Source organism: Hesperophylax consimilis, chromosome 10 (assembly GCF_061612785.1).
Source record: "Hesperophylax consimilis isolate HC1 chromosome 10, BYU_Hcon_1.0, whole genome shotgun sequence".
Classification (NCBI taxonomy): Eukaryota; Metazoa; Arthropoda; class Insecta; order Trichoptera; family Limnephilidae; genus Hesperophylax; species Hesperophylax consimilis.
Genome location: NC_142845.1, coordinates 6308652 through 6326467, shown reverse-complemented (window position 1 = coordinate 6326467; position 17816 = coordinate 6308652). Strand labels below are relative to the sequence as shown.

Below are 17816 nucleotides of genomic sequence, written 5' to 3'. Positions count from 1 at the left end.
ATATGAAATACTGTTAATTTATTAAAAATCTGGTCAAATTAATCATTTTCTTGTTAAAAGTGGGACTGCGGGCCTGTAACGAATGAATTGAGTTACTTCATTATTTCCATATAAATAAAAATGTAAATGTAATGTAATTGACCATTTCTAGTAAATCTAAATTTATTAAAAAAAAAATCCGGACGTAATCATACTTACTGAAGCCCATTTAAACATTAACTCAACCATTCCAACTCTCCCCAATTACATCAACACTCAAAGCGCACATTATATTAATAAGAATAGTGGTATTGTAGTATACACTAAAACAATATATAAAGACGTACGCTTTACTGAAATAAATATGACAAAAGCAAACTGTATTATTATAAACATGAATATTAATAATAAAATACCTATTCCAATAATGACAGTCTACAGGACACACTCAGCTATAATACCAACATTTATAACAGAACTGAATAATATTATCCTAAACCATAAATGTGCAAAAAAATTTCTGATTGGTGATATCAATATACCTAAACATTGCTGAAAATAACCAAACTATTGAAAAAGAAAACTATATCAACATGATGACCGCTTTAAACCCTGTATAAGTAGTTATACTAGAGAATTTAACAATCAGATGCCATCATGTATTGATCATATATGGTGTAATTCCAACTATACTGATAATCTCCAAACAATAATATGGAAAAACAACATAACGGATCATCATACATGTATACTAAACCTCAACATAGAAAAACAAAAAATAAATAATAATCACAATGACTCTGCCATTCCTAAAATAAAAATAAATCACCAAGAACTATATGAAAAACTGTCTCACGAAATGTGGGAATCTGTACTTACCATAGAAGATGTGAATATAACTGCATCACAATTTCATGACACCTTTCAAAAACATATAAAAGATTCAAGCTATGAAATACCGAACAAAACATATAAAAATAAATTTCGTAAACTTAAGCCATGGATCACTCATGGTATCGTGGTTTCTATAAGAGAAAAAGAAAAATTATTTACACTAACAAAAAAATATCCACTAAATAATCCGAACATCACACACTTCAAAAAATACAGAAACAAACTAACGGCACTAATTAAAACCACCAAAGAGGAATTTTATAAACAAAAGGTATTGAATTCAGGAAACTACAATAAACAAATTTGGAAAACAATAAATGAGATTATTGATAAAAAAAGGAAAACCAATGACATTTTAAAGCTACATATTAATAATAATTTGGTACAAGTTTCGGATAACCCTAAACAATGTGCAAATGCTTTCAATAATTTTTTTTCTAATGTCGGAAAAAATCTGGCAAACAAAATAACTAATAACGTAGTTAATATCACATCTGCCGTAGAGAATGAAGTGGCATCATAAAAAAAAACAATAGAAAAATTCGAAATGGTAACTGAACAAGAAATTGTTGATATAATAAAAAACCTAAAAACTGAGTCAGCACCAGGTTTCGATGGGATCACTGTTGAAATTCTAAAAACACATCTTAACTTTTTGAAAAAACATATTACATATATTATAAACAATAGTCTTAAAAAGGGAATCTTTCCATCAATATACAAAAAAAACTATTATTTCGCCGATTTTTAAATCAGGTGACTCAAAAGAAATTAATAACTACCGACTCATATCAGTACTATCAAATATCTCAAAATTTTTCGAAAAGGTAGCCAAAAAGCAAATACAAAATTTTATTGGAATTAATAATATATTGAGTGACCAACAATTTGGATTTCGCGCAAAAATAACCACGCAGGATGCAATCATAGATTTAACAACAAAAATATATGAAGCACTGGACAAAGGCAAAAAATCTCTTGCAATTTTCATAGACCTAAGGAAAGCCTTTGACAGCATAAGTCACAAAAAATTACTATACAAGCTTAACGAAATCGGAATTATTGATAACGCTAACACGTGGATAAAAAGTTTCCTGAACTCTAGAAATCAATATGTAAAAATAAAAAATATTCTTAGTGAACCGAACACAAGCGACTTTGGAATACCACAAGGCACAATTTTGGGCCCTCTTCTATTCATCTTATATGTTAATAATATCTTTGAATTACCAATAACAGGAAAACTTATTTCATATGCAGATGATACTGCAATTATATTTCAAGCAACTTCAAGGAATGAACTTGAAACAACTGCTAATCATGATATCAATACCTTAAAAGAATGGTTCGACAAAAATTTATTAACATTAAACATTGAAAAAACCTATTATATACTTTTTAGTATAAATAACAAAAAAATACCTCCTATAGCCTTAAATATTAAAATTCATTCAAGAAAATGCGCCACTAAAATATTAACATGCCAAAATAATGATTGTCTATGCATAGCAAATAAAAAAGAAATAAAATATTTGGGTGTAATAATAGATAATAACCTTAAGTGGAAGACTCAAATAACCAATATTATAAATCGATTAAGAAAACTCATATACATATTTATTAATTTAAGAAATATACTTAACTTAAAAATTCTTAAAAATATATACTACGCACTAGCCCATTCAATAATACAATACGGTATCGTTGCGTGGGGAGGAGCTTACAAAACCTCAATTTTGCCACTGGAAATTACCCAAAGACTAATAATAAAAATTATTACTAGGAAACCATCAGATTATTCAACCTCTCAACTTTTTCAAGACTTTCAAGTCCCACCTCTAAAAAATACATATATAAAAAATACGCTGCTTCAAATACACAAAGATTCTAAGAAGTCACACCACGCCATGGTACGCGTAGAGAGCAATAGACATAACACAGTGGGTCGCTTAAGTACGCCATTAATGCATACCAGTTTTGCACAACACTTCTACACATACAATGGAGTGATGTGGTTTAATCAATTGGAAATGGAACTGAGGTTGTAACCTGACTATAATAAATTCAAAAATAGACTAAACAATGATATCTTAAATAGTTTGGCTACCTAGAATTGCATTGGAAATTGATTAAGAATATTTAATTGACAGTTTCTTTTTTTTTAATTTATTTTTTATTATATATATTTATAAATATTATTATTTTTTATCTATGCACGTATATATTGTGTTATAATTTTTTACTTTTAATTTTAATTTTTAATAAACTTCTCTATGTTCCCCCCTTTACACACGAGTAATTTAACTCTCGTAAAGGTTATATATTGTATACAAATATGTGTTTTTACAGTTTTTAATCAATGTTGCAGGCTTAATTACTCATGATTATGTTACATATGTATGTATACAAAAACTAATAAAAAAAAATTAAAAAAATAAAAATAAAAAAAATAAAAAAAAGTAATGTTCGTTTGTTCAAAATCTCCGAAAGTTCTTCACCGATTGCTTTGAAATTTTTACACAACTTTGCATTTAAATACTCGTATGTTTTTATATATTTTTTATTTTTTATAGTGAATACCTCACAAGAGTCCCAACTGCTCCCGTCTGGAGCCAGTGAGACTATGGCATCCCCAATTGGGGGATGTTGTGAGGCTGAAGGTAAGTGGGGAAGGGAAAGAGGAAGGTGGGGAAGTACCTGGCTATTCAGATCTAGTCACTAAACACGGTTAAAGCCATTTGGAGCAACGTTTCAATTCTATACTATATATTATTTTAATTAATTAATTGTGAAATAACACAAATTAATCAAATAAAATTTATTTGCGCACGCCGGGTTCGAACCCGCGACCTTCGGAATGGCATTCCAATGCGTTACCACTGGGCTATGCCGGCCGTCAATATATTATATAGATGTCACCTGTGACAGGTAAAAACATCGTTGGGGTTATTTATGAATGTGGTTCCAAAGCAAACTACTTATTTAGTGTACCTTTATAGTTACAATATCAGACAGTAAAATATGTCCCATAGTGATATTTTCTCGATTACTTGGTTTTAAACAAATTAACGATGATATTATTTCACCTTTTAAACTTGTCCAGGTTATGTATATATGGTCAAATGAGAATCATTTTGATTTAGAATATCATTTAAAAATTTGTAATTATATTGCATTTAATTATTGAAGACAATATTAGCGATTTCTTAGTTGTTGGTAGTTCTTATTCGAAGTATGATACAGTTAAAAGTGACCGAAGGGGATAGGGTCCCATTAGCTCGGTGGTAGAGCGGTCTCCCGGAAAGACAACGGTCCTGGGTTCGAGTCCTAGATGTTACCGTATCCTTTTCTACTTTTTCTGTTTCAGATTTAGAAAGTTATTCCGAAAAATATATATTAAATTTGTTGATTATTGGAGAAACTTTTTAGTTTTCTTTTTTTAATACATAATTTTTTGCTCTTTGATAAATGGGTTACAAGAAAGAAATGAATATGTGATTTATGTACCACTCTGAACATGTCCACAGCAGGTAAAAACGGTCCATTTTCTTAATCTAAATATTATAATGGAATTCTACCACGAAGAAATATTTTAATACTATAGAAATCTGGGTTAGTCGGAAAAATTACCACCTCGTAATAATGCTATTTTATTTTATTATGATATAATTTAAAGGAAATAATATTTAATGAAGTGTTAAGTTTTTTTAAAATTTATTTTTAAGTGTTAACTTTTAGTTTGTGCTATGGTGGCGAAAAGATTAACTGCTATATTATTTATTTTATTAATTGTTTAGGTTACGTAATATTAGTTTGTAACAATCGCTTTATCTCTGAATTGCATAGCCAAGTGAATACGTCTCGGCAAGGAACATTTACAAATAATTTCCGGCACACACGTGACATATTCCGCTCGTGACAGCCGCAGTCGACTTCACACTCGATAGATATATCACGAGGGAAGTTTAATAAACCTTGAACATCCACAATACGTACACTGCCGCTATCTAGCGGTGCGCGTCAGCGTCAATAGCGTACAAATGCTTTCTTGTCAGGCGCGTCTTGATGGGCGAGTTATGAACAACTGTTGTGGTTCGGGGAACGGTCGGTAGAGTAAAGTCTATTTGGTAAGTCAGGTAAACACTTAAACATATCAATTATAAAGGGTGTTCATGGACGTACCTGGCTCACTTTAACCAATGATTCCTAGCATTATTTGGAGTAAAAAACGTAAATGTGATTTTTTTTTCTTCGTTGACATTTTTTATGTTTTTTTTCAGGTTTTAATCAAATAATGATCAGACGACAGGCGTAATAAAATTACCTTTATGCCTGACAGTTAATCACAATTCGATCAAAGCAAACATGTTCCAAGATTTATCTATTTTATTGCCTTTAAAAACTTCTCTGATCGTCGATTTGATAGTCATCATAATAATATATTATGTAATTTTTTTTAGGTAAACTTATGTTTACAAGACAAGGTTTTTATGCAAAGCACAGGGGATAACAAATTATTAGCATGAAACACAAATATAAATAGAAAAATAAATAAATTCCCGAGCGCAGTTTTTATTTTTAATAATTATTAGCCTGAAACACAAATATAAATAGAAAAAATAAAACCCCGTCCGCGGTTTTTATTTTTTCTCGAAAGATTTTTTCAATTTTATTTGTGTTTCAGGCTTATAATTATAGCTTATGATAATTTGCTAACATATTATGTAATGGAGTGAAAGAAACAACCCAAACTCGGTCTATTTGTGATAAGTGTGCCAGCCCGAAGCTTTTGTGGCATCCATATTTTCCCGTACTAAAGTTATAAACACACTAGAGGCTTTCCATGTAGATATTAATGAAAACCGTCGCCACCTAATACGTTTTAGTTCTAGCTCATTTAGCACGTGCTGCGTCCTTTTACACTTGCAATACGTTGTATATCGCCATCCCATTTGAATACCACAAAAGTTTATTTATTTATTAATTTGTAAGAAACAAACAGCTTTTAGATAATATACAATGATAAATATACAAGTTATCTGAAGTCAATCTACAGAAATTTCTTATGCTAAAGTTCATTGGAAATGAAGTTTTAATATCTTAAAATTAATTTTGCGTTAAAGGAAAGGGAGAGGAAGAGGAAAATAGGAAGAGGATAGGAGATGCTCCCGATACATAATAGTAAGCAAGTATTAAAAAAAAAACTAACGCGCTAATTGATTGCAAGTAACGCAAAGGGATTTTGTTGCATTTTTTCATAATATTTTCAAGAATTTCCTAAAGTTGCGCGGTATTCGCGAAATGAGAAATATTTAAATTGTAATTTCAATATTATTGAAATACAACATCTAAATAGTTTTATCAATATTATTGAAATACAAGATCTAAATTGTTTTCTCAATATTATTGAAAAACAACATCTAAATTGTTTTCTCAATATTATTGAAATACAAGATCTAAATTGTTTTCTCAATATTATTGAAATACAACATCTAAATTGTTTTCTCAATATTATGGAAATACAACATCTAAATTGGTTTCTCAATATTATTGAAATTCAACATCAAAATTGTATTCTCAATATTATTGAAATACAACATCTAAATTGTTTTCTCAATATTATTGAAATACTACATCTAAATTGTATTCTCAATATTATTGAAATACGACATCTAAATTGTTTTCTCAATATTATCGAACGCAAGTGTTGTGTTTGCGAAGTGTATATACGGTTAACAGAAGAGCAGTGCAGTTCGAGCGAGTATCAAAGTGAAGCAAGTCAAAGTTAGTCGCAGAAAAGTGGCTTTATCACGTCTTCTGCTTCATTTATTCCTCTTCGCTCAGCGCAGCGTTCCTCCCCCAGTGGGGGCTACTGTAATAACAAAGGAGCAAGGTACAACTAGTAAGAGCTGTTAATAGAGCAAGTAATGCAATATCTATGGTTAGTTTGCGCTAGAATCTGTGTATATTAAATGATGATGAATGTATTGAGATCACAAAATAATCTGCATCTCTCTGTTACTCAACGTACTTATGCATGTTGCTTTGATTAATTGAGGAAATTTCATGTGGCTATTTCAAACATCTTTATTGTTTTGGCATTTAAATAATTCAATAGTATCATTTTTTTGCTTTTTTCTTAATTTTGTTTAATCTTGTTATTGGCTTTATTTTTAACGCGCTACATATTTTTATGTTTTCAATTATTTATGTGATAAAAGTCGTCCTAATTCATTAAAATTTTATTCTATAATACTCTTTACATACTATCCACCTTCAAAATCTGTATTTCACGTTTAGAAAACTGAGCCAGCAAAAATCATCTTAATATGAAGTTTTCCAATGTCAATTGTAAACAGACAATATAATTGTATTCAAACTGTGAAGAGATTAAACCAGGAAAAGACATTAGACATTACGAACCTATTTATCACGCGTCATATTTTTCTATATCATATTTCAAATTCAGAAATAACAATTTCATCTTGCAACTTATTTTTCCCATGTTTTTGGCATTTACCTTTTTAAATGGAAACAAAGTTGCTAATGAAGTTGGTTTGTAACCTAGTTGTTGTTGTTTTTTGCAATTCTAAGTATCACTTATTTTGACTAGCACTTCAAAAGCTGCAATGCCCAAAATAAATAACGTAATGGACGTTTCGGAAAAGCGAAATAAATTGTTTTCCATACAAATGTATCTATTGCGAACGATCAAAGGCGATCGTTTTCAGGAAATGATGTTATCGTGTATTCAAGGGTTTCGTGAGTTTATTATTTCTTAAACGGAAATGTTTCCGTTTCTATGGCATTACCCCTTTCCACGGGTGAAATAATAGACACGCGTTTGAAAATAGTTAATATTTACAAGGTTTTGTGTAATTATCGTTTAGGAAACATTAACTAAGAATATCTTAACTTCTTTCAGTTCAAGATTTCTGTGAAAACATACTTTAATAAAAAAGTTGAAGTATTTTTCAGAAATTTTCTTTATGGATTTAATTATTATTTTAAACCGCACATAATTTTTATTTTCCACGGGGTACACTTACCTATTAATTATCATTAAAAAGTTTTACCATTTCCCGCAAGGGTGGGCAAATAAGATGGAATGCCACACGGTAGACTATTCTGTATTTGCACATTTCGTTTACATTCATACATCGAGACATATATTTATTTTTTAAAGTATTTGTATGACAGATTTAAAGTACAAGATGTCTTATTTTAACATTATTAACATCTGGAAAGGCAGGTTTACAAAAAAGTTTTAATGTATTTATAGAGCAATTATATATATATATATATATCTCCCTTTTTACAAATTTCATTCAATAGCACTATTTCTCTTGTCGTGCTAGAACATCTGTTCTGCCGAGTGGTTTCTTGAATAAGTCGTCGCGAAGCTTAATGCTAAATCACTATTTTGATTAATCTTTATAACGAATTGGTGTACATTATGAATACCAAAAAATATGCTTTAGATAAATTGAAGGTTTTCCTATCGTTTCGCTTCAGTAGAATACAAATAAGATAATAAATTACCCAATAAAAAATATAAATGTAAACTACAAAAAAAATATTTTTTCAATAGAAATGTATGAACGCGTAAAGGAAAAAACTTAAAAAATACATTATTATAGCTAAGATTATCTGTGACAGTTTCACTTGATTAACTTTTTTGCTTTCTTTTAAAATTATTTACAAAATAAATAAAAACCAGTTTTGTGTTAGTAGCTTTGTACTTTGTACTTTGTTTCTCTTGTTTTACATGAGTACATATTGTTATATGTTTACTATTTATGCTCACATATACTTATTTTTGGACGGATAGAATTTATTCTTTATTTATTTTTTTGTAAAATACATAGTTTTTAATTGACATTTACAAGACATTGACTCATTGAATCACCATACTAGGCAACTGATTGTTTCATGGTGACCAATACATTATAGTTATTTTGTATAAAGTGTAAAGAATATAATGTAAGATTTTGGATCTTACTAATGAACGTGTTTCAAACCCTACACAACCGATAACCAACTCTTAATGTAGAGTTATGGTTGTTGCTCAGCTGCACAAAGAGCTATAAAACACGTCCATTAGTAAGGGGGTAAAATTTAAAAATTATGATTAAATGCAGTTTTGAATTAACGTTTCAATTTCTTTATAAAAATGAATTTGTTCAAAACTATTTGCGCACATTTATAAAAAAAGTATGATCATTCAGAATTTTCAAGACAACAGAAAAAAAATTCAATCGAATTCAACTAAAAATATATTTAAGTCCAATGACTTTTCAACCACTGAGTCACAATAACGTAGTACGTGATGGTACCAACACAAGTAAAAGCGTGCAAAATGAACAAAAGATCTCGGCCACGGGAACTATTTCCCAGTTTGTTGATCAATCAATGTCTTAAACTCATTTATTCATAAGGGGAGGGAGGATGTGAATCTGCTTAAATATTCCATACAAAATGCTAATTTAAAAGATTTTAGCGGATTGAAATAATACGTCGGTACGTATAAATCCATAAGTTTACCACAGTTGTTCTAGGAAGAAGCAATTATTACTTGTTTACATTCGAAACGATCAAATATTGGCGATATTTCTAGAAAGATTTGTCGATTTCGTCCCATCACTAATTCTTCCCCTTCTCTTTTCCTTCAGATAACACTTATTACACCATTTCCACAACACATTACTCTAACCTTGAACCGATGTCAAACCTTTCTTCGACCCTACAGTTCCCCTTTGTTTTTCCTTATATTTCTTAAACTGTGTGGTTTACCCAATAATCTATCTGTTACAACCAACTTCTCTACGTTTTTACATACTTGTTAAAATATGTGTGCTAGCATGAGCAGTATGAGCACGTTCATACGTTCGTTTATTGAGTGTAACCATGCTAGGAGCGTGCCTACTATATTTAAAAAATAAAATAAGCATGTAGATCTACCTCTATTTATTTATCTATACCTATATCAATCTATTTATATAAAGAACATGGTCTGGTGGGCAGCCGCCATACCTATATCAATCTGTTTATATAAAGAACAGGGTCTGGTGGGCACCCGCCATACCTATATCAATCTGTTTATATAAAGAACAGGGTCTGGTGGGCAGCCGCCATAACTATATAAATCTGTTTATATAAAGAACAGGGTCTGGTGGGCAGCCGCGGCAATTAGTAATATCTATGCACATGAAGAAGAATTTGGCTTTGATTTTTATTAAAAACTACAGTTTTATTCCAATATTGACAAAGTTTTGAGGAGGGTCACTGTCTACATCTGGTTTAGAAAAACTCGGTGTAAAGCCTGGTCAACACCGGGGACTTCAGCAGCTACTATTATATTTGATAAAAAAGAGCGTATATGGTCACATGGCTTTGTTTATTTATGCAAAAGATTGATGAAATTTTGCATACCTTTGTGATCTTCAAAACAAGAGGAGCACTATATCAACATGAAATTTCAAATAACCACCCTCACCTCCTTTTCCGACCGCTTAAAGTAGAATTCTGATACGTATTGATGAAATTTTGCACGCTTGGCTTTCAAAATAAGAGGAAAACTACTGCCTACATCTAATTTTGGAAAACTTTGTGTAAAGCCCGGGCAATGGCAAAAACTTCGGCTTATTTAAATATATTTTTTTGGCGAAATTCCCTCGATTGGAAAACATTCAATCCTTAGGGATTTTTGGCCGCCTCCAGGAACGTTTCCACTCCTGAGGGTCCCTTGTGTTTTCCTTACAGGATGCCTCCTCACCGTCCAACCACCCAAATTTTAGTTTCTTATAAGGATCTACCCCTCAAACACATTTAATATCCTTTCTACTTTTGCTCTGTGTTTACCCACTACTCGCACTTGTCTGATTATTATGTTTCACAGAGATCCCGATTATAGAAGACTTTGGAGATCGTAGTAGCCTCCATGAATATAATATAATGTTGCGTCCTTCATGGAAAACAAACTCACTTTGCAAATGCATTTTCGTTAGATGTGTATTAGAATGTGATTGATTAAAGGTGAAGTGCTGCAAACCTATATATCAATTGGCTTCAAATAATCTCAGGTCTATGCTTTACAGAATTTTGAAAGAAATAATTAAATTTAATAAGTATTTAAAAATTGCCTTTAAACGTATTGATAATACTAACATGGAGCCGATTACAGGATTTCTTTCAATAAACACTCAGGCCATGTGCCCATTGTGCTATCCAATGTAACAGTAACCCAATACCTTTAATACAGTTCACTAGGGTTGTCATTGGATATTTGCCCTTGTCTCCCCAAGTAGCTGAGCCTTGTTCTCTTCACGGCGGAACATTAACATCATATGTGAATTGGTTTATCTTCATCCTATTCACATTTCCTGCATCTATTGGTGTTTTCTACTCCCTACTGCTTCACGTGTGTCCTGAGTTGGCAGTGTCCCGTTCTTAGTCCTACCAGTTCCCTCAGTGAGTTCCTGTCCATAATGAGTAGTTGCCTGGTTTATCCATGGTCTGGTCCGTTTTTTGAGTGGAATGTATAGGAGATTAATCAATTTAAAGTTGCCTATTAAAAGTTTCTGTTTAACTTGCATGAAAAACAAACCCAACTACTATGAATAATTTACAAGATGAAACGCGAAGCCAGGAAACTTTCAGATCAGGGGATATAAACACATTCTTACATAAGTATATAGGTGCCTTTGTAATATAGGAAGTGGCCCGTAGTAATGATTGAAAGAATTCTCCAAGTCTTTAGCATAAATAATATTTCCTATCATTTCGTGCCCCTCCTCGAAGGGTCTTCCATATACTAAGCCCTGTCTCTCGCCTGTTCCTAGAAAGGAATCCAGACAAAGTTTCGCCATGAGATTGCAACTTTACGACTTTATTTCCGAAGTATTTCGCCATTAAATATAAAGTTTGAGACGTTGAATCGCGTTACGGAATTACTTGTGCTTCTGAACGCTGCTCCCGTAATATTTAGCCCGCGACAGAAACTTTAAATACAACTTCACATTACGGACACATAAGTAGTAATGAGTTTGTTTGTGAATCTGTAGGAATATCAACTTAATGTTAATAATTCGTTAACAGGGGATGGGACTAAGTTCCACATTTACACAAAATATCTCGTTGAAAAGTTACACGGTTATAGTATTTATTGATTAAATTAAATTTATTTCTATAAAATGAAACTTTACACATTTCTAAACTTACTTACACTATTCACTTAAAGAAAAATTATTTACACTATCTATTTCATATCCTTGTCATGACTTCATACTTATTATATTAGTCTATTGGAAGGTTGAACGAACCACGAACTGGCACGCATTACAACCCGCCTGTCAATAGGCGCTTTAGTTGGTCAATGGCCATTGAATTCAATTCACATTTTCAACACCACATGCAGACAGTTGAACGTCTATCTTTTGACGCATTTCAAAAATTACTACTTTAAACTCCACACGTGTCTTTTTTTATACTGTAAATCGTTTTTTGTTTTGTTATATTACCCATGTTAACGTTATACGACGAACGAGAAAAAATATTCTTTCCACGCCTGCGAAAGAATCACAGTGCCTAATTTTTATAAAAAATTTTGCACTAGCGTAGACCCGTAAAAAACCATAACGAATTGTAACTATACGATATAGAAAGCTGAAAGCATTAAAAAATATATATTTGCCTCAGGATCATTGCCTCTGGTAAGAAATTTACCTTTCGAATTTAAACCTGAAAAATTACGACATCTGTCAAAAATTTAAACAAAGGAAATACTGTTTTGAGATTTTTCACGACCGAAAGTAAAATAGTGATTTATTTTTGGGGTATTATGCTGTGTTGCGCTAACTTCTTTAACCTACGTTTCGCACATCTGTCCTGATGATGAACACTGTAATGCTGTCCGAAACCTTTTCTAAAGAAGAAGTTAGCGCAACACGGCGTAATACCCCAAAAATAAAATCAAATCATGAAAAGAAATATTCATTTCAAATACAGAATTATCTATCTTCCATATATCTATCTATCTATCAAAAACTTAAATCTCCGAAAGTTCTTTGCCGATTGCTTTTAAATTTTGACTAAACGTGTCATTGGCATGTGTTTTTATTTACCTATATTATATAGATGCCACATGTTAAAACAGAGCCATTTTTTAAACAATCATGTTTTTAAAATAAAATAAAAACAGTGCTATCTGTTGGACGTAAAAGCAACACGCGCTATTGTGTCTCAATCTGCACAGACAGACTGAACCACAGCAACGCGTGGCAGGGTACAGCTAGTTTGTTAATAAAATAAATTTGCCACCTACTGTATCGCTTGTCGGAATCAAAATAAATAAATGATGAATTAAAAAATCAAATCAAATCCCAGTTCTAGAGGTCAATCATGGTACCGGAGGTACGCAGACACACGACCAAAATAATTATTTATAATTTTTATAATAAAATAAAAATATTACAATTCCTAATATTTTTCAATCTTTTTATGGACTTTGATATGATGTGGATGCCAGTCTAAGGTATGTTAGTGTTAAACCACTGACAATCAATAAACAAAAAAAATCTGAAAGAAAAGAACGGTAATTTGTTCAAATTAAGAAGGCCATTGCTTTTTTATAGTTTCAGACAATGTGCATTGTGTAATACGTTTAAAAAAGGAACGGTAATTTGTTCAAATAAAGAAGGCCATTGCTTTTTAATATTTTCAGACAGTGTGTAATCTGTTTAAAAAAGGAACGGTAATTTGTTCAAATAAAGAAGGCCATTGCTTTTTGTGTCTATTGCGTAGTAAGTTTTTTAAAAAGAAGTAAAAAACAAACAATTTAGTGCTTAATTTTAACGAATGAATGAGACGTGCAAGTAATTTCCCTGGTTACATGGACATTGTTTTTTTTCTTACAACGCGGACAGTGTAAAATAGAATATGTAATATCCGTTACAAGTTAATTTCCGGGTGCTTTGTTCGCAGAACGGAAGCTGTTTGAGGGAAACGGAAGCGTTTGGACACCGGGGAATTTCCTATTTGCGTTTTAAATTCTGTGTTTTGTTATTGGAACAGCACGTTCTTTGTAAAAATAGGCTTATATTAAAAATACTTTTATGAAGTGTAGATAGGTATAAGCTTTTCTACCAGACTTGGTCCTGGTCATCTTTTCATATTTTTTCCGCCACTGTTTAATTTTCTTTTTTTTTATGTGATTACCTGAAGCTGCGGGAATAGGGAGGTGAAACAGGTAAAGAAAAGTTAATATCGTGATTATGTTTTATGTCATAACTTGTTGCGCTTCCTCCTTTTTAGGTCAACGTTTTCCGTTTCAATTGTAACGAATTTATGCCATTGAATTTAAATTAATGTAGCAATTAATTTTTATTTCAATAAAATACGCTGAATTTAATATAGGTACCAAAATAAAATCACTCAATCCTAGAACCCTATTTTGTACACGTTAAACATAGTCGGAAATCCAGTTTTTAATTTAAATTGTTAAATATCATTAATAATCGAAATTAATTTAATTAATGAATTATTAATTTTGTTTAATTCCCGAATGGTGGTTTAATGGACTGTAAATGAAAATAGAAGTTCATTCAATCGGGTTGAACTCACTGGGAAAACGAGGAGGGATGAATAAACCATTTCCTTTTGATTACTGTTGGTTTCTTTAAAAATCAAATGAATCTATTAAAATTCGTAGGTGTACAGTACACCTCGTATAATCATAATTAATTTTGTAATTGATGGCACTAAACCACGAAACAACACTTATTATGAGTGATGTACGATTCAAAAGATATACCTGATTCAATGAGATTCAATGATGAGCTTAGTTTTGCCATGAAAATATGTTGACCAAACCCTCTGACAGGTGTGTTACAATAATTTTTCATTTCATTTGCGTTGGCGGGAGTTTAAGTCTTCTTTCTTCTTTTCTCTTTCTTCCCAGGTAAGATTTTAAGGACAAGGGAGATTGGGATTGGGACCTTGGGATATATGGAATAGTCCCAAAACTGTTTTTCTTTTCGAAGACGGTTTTGAGATAAACCTCAATTATTTGGTTTAAATTCGCCATAAATTGAATACTATATACCATAACAACAAATTTTAATAAAATTTAGAATAAATGGGTAGGTACTGTATAATCTAAGTTTTTCTTCGAATTTTCTACATTTTATGCTCTGTTGTATATTGTAAATGTACATTTGGTGGAAATGATTGTAAATTCATTTGCGTTCATTGAAATTTAACTATGATTTTATAAAAATTGCCGATGTATTATTTGAACAGTTCAAGCATCTGCTCTCTTAGAACGCCTTAATTTTCACTGAAGAATAGGAGAAATTATTATAATATATCAAAGTAGAAACTAGAGACTCTTTGATTGATAGATATCTCAACCAAAGGACAGATGTTTTTTAATATAGAAAGGGGGGGGGGATAGTTTGTTTTACCGGTATTTAAATTTAAAGTGTTTCGACAACACACCATTCGCGTGCCTGATATTTATACGCGATTAATAATAACTCCGAGGGTTATTTGTGCTGCACTTTTGTACTAAGAATGATTGGTCGGCTTTTTAGTCCTTTGTAGGACTCATTCACTCCGTATTTTTCTTGAGAAACCTCAAGGCCTCCTGTATGGAATATATCTTTATAAAGACGAGGTTTGTTTTTTATACAAATCTCTAATTTTATTCATAGAATTTTGCTTACTTGACCATCAAAACAAGAAGAAGGACACTGTTCACATAAAATTTGGTAAAACCACCCCACATGCCATTTTTCCAACACTTTAAGTACAATAAAAACAGAGTTAAATGAACAACGGCGTTTTGCTACGTGCATAATACTGTTAGTAATTTCCTACTCTCAACAATATTGTAAAGCAAATAATGACACAGCGCGAACTCACACTGTGTAAACACTATGCTTGGCAATTCTCTAAAGTGCCAAATGGAATTTGAATGATTTTAGTGCAAGTGACAAGTTCATTAAAATGACACAGGAAATCATTTTCTTCAGTTCCCATATAAGTGGCTACTGGCTACCTCCTACTGCAACTGCAAATTCTTCTTATGGAGAAGAAAATTCTATCAGTATTGCACTGATAAGATACCACCATTTAGAAGCTCCGTGTTTAGTGACTAGATCTGAACACGATCCTTGGCTGAAGGTGAATTGAATTATTTCATATCAACACGTACCCAAAGATTTTTACCAATAATTCCTGATCATATTTGGAGTAAGCATTTTGATGCCATTTTTTCCATCAAAACAAAACAATAAATACATTGTAAGTCGACACTGTGCTTAAACATGCTATTCGCGTGATACACACACTGTCTTGTTCCAGCCGTACAACCGTACAGATGAGACAGAGCTCGTATTACGTGATCCGTGAAGTATTTTTTAAAAATAATTTAAAGATTTAAAGTAAATATTTTTTTAAATTGCAAAATGACATGTATATATTTTACTTTAAATGTGTCCAGGAATCGATGATTAAAATCTTTCGAATACTTACTGATACACTCTGCAGAGTGTAGCTTGCTTGGTAGATACTGTCAGTATTACCCTGGTGAAACACCACCATTCAAAAATCGAAACGTTGCCCAAAATGGTTTTAGCTGTATTTGTTGACAGCCAGGTACCTCCCCATTTATCCTTTCCTCTTTCCCATCTCCCCACTACATTCAGCTTCACAACATTCCAATTGGGGATTCCGCAGTCTCATTGAGGACAATTGGGACTCTTGTACGGTACTCAAAATAAAAAAAAGTATATCCATAACTTACTCTTCCCCAATTCCTTCTCATCGTTACATTCTTCGTGTTAATTTTTTTTAAATTTGATTATAAATGATTTTTCGGTGCCTCTATCACTGGGATATATTCCTGTCTCGAGATAGACGTACGAGGTACCAAAATACATACACACCCCAAGAAATAATACATAAATACTAAGCCTTAGCTATTATTATTTCTTGCTACCTTAGTACAGTTATACATACCCTTAAGGCTGGCAGAAGATTTTTGAAATGAAATGTTAAATGCAGGTTAATCATATATAAATTAGAATTATTTTATAAGCAATAATTATTAGCCTGAAACACTCATCCACATTGAAAAATCTCCTGATAAAAGATACATGACGCCAACGGGACTTGAACCCGTGTCCTTTCGATTTCCGGTCGACAGCTCTGACCACTGAGCTATGGCGGCTTATCTCTTATCCGCGAAATAATTCAATATATACTAGTGTTTCATTCAACAATTACTGCTTGTTACATTTTTTTCACCCGAAACAACCAACTTTATTTTAGGAGATTTTTCAATGTGGATGAGTGTTTCAGGCTAATAATTATTGCTTATAAAATAATTGTTACCCTCCGTGCTATTCATAAAAAATCTTGTCTTAAACATTGTTTTACCAAAAAAAAAAAAATAAAATTAGAATAATGTTATATATGTGGAACGAAGGGATGAAAAAAAAATAGATACAATAATATTGATTAAGTTTTACCATATTATACAGGTGTTAAGGGTCGTACTTGGTTTGCTTTGACCTGTAATTCCTGACATTGGAGTAAAAAAAATGCAAATGAAACCTAACATTTTTTTCTGAAATAATTTTTTTTAAACAAAAAAGTCACAGAGACCAAAACTACGTTTCCTTTTTTCACTTAAAATAATGTCAGGAATCACTGGTTAAAGCACCTTGTATATAACATTCAATTTGGCGATAGTCCAAGTGGCTTAAGTTAGTAGGGACTAAACTTTGGTGTTGTAATCATATTGAAGCACGAATTAAGAAACACACAACAGATGACGCCATAGCCGTTTCCGCGCAACAGCTGTTTGATGCTTGGCGTCTGCCGACTGGGGTGAAAGAAGAAGAAGAGAAGTGGAAGTGAACATTACGAATTGTTGCCTC

At 31.7% G+C, this 17816-nt stretch overlaps 1 protein-coding gene across 2 annotated transcripts in view; it reads left to right on the top strand.

Moving 5' to 3' along the window:
• The window catches only part of Liprin-gamma (liprin protein kazrin), a 659192-nt gene that overhangs the window by 266058 nt on the left and 375318 nt on the right, over positions 1-17816 (top strand). The window lies entirely within an intron of this gene.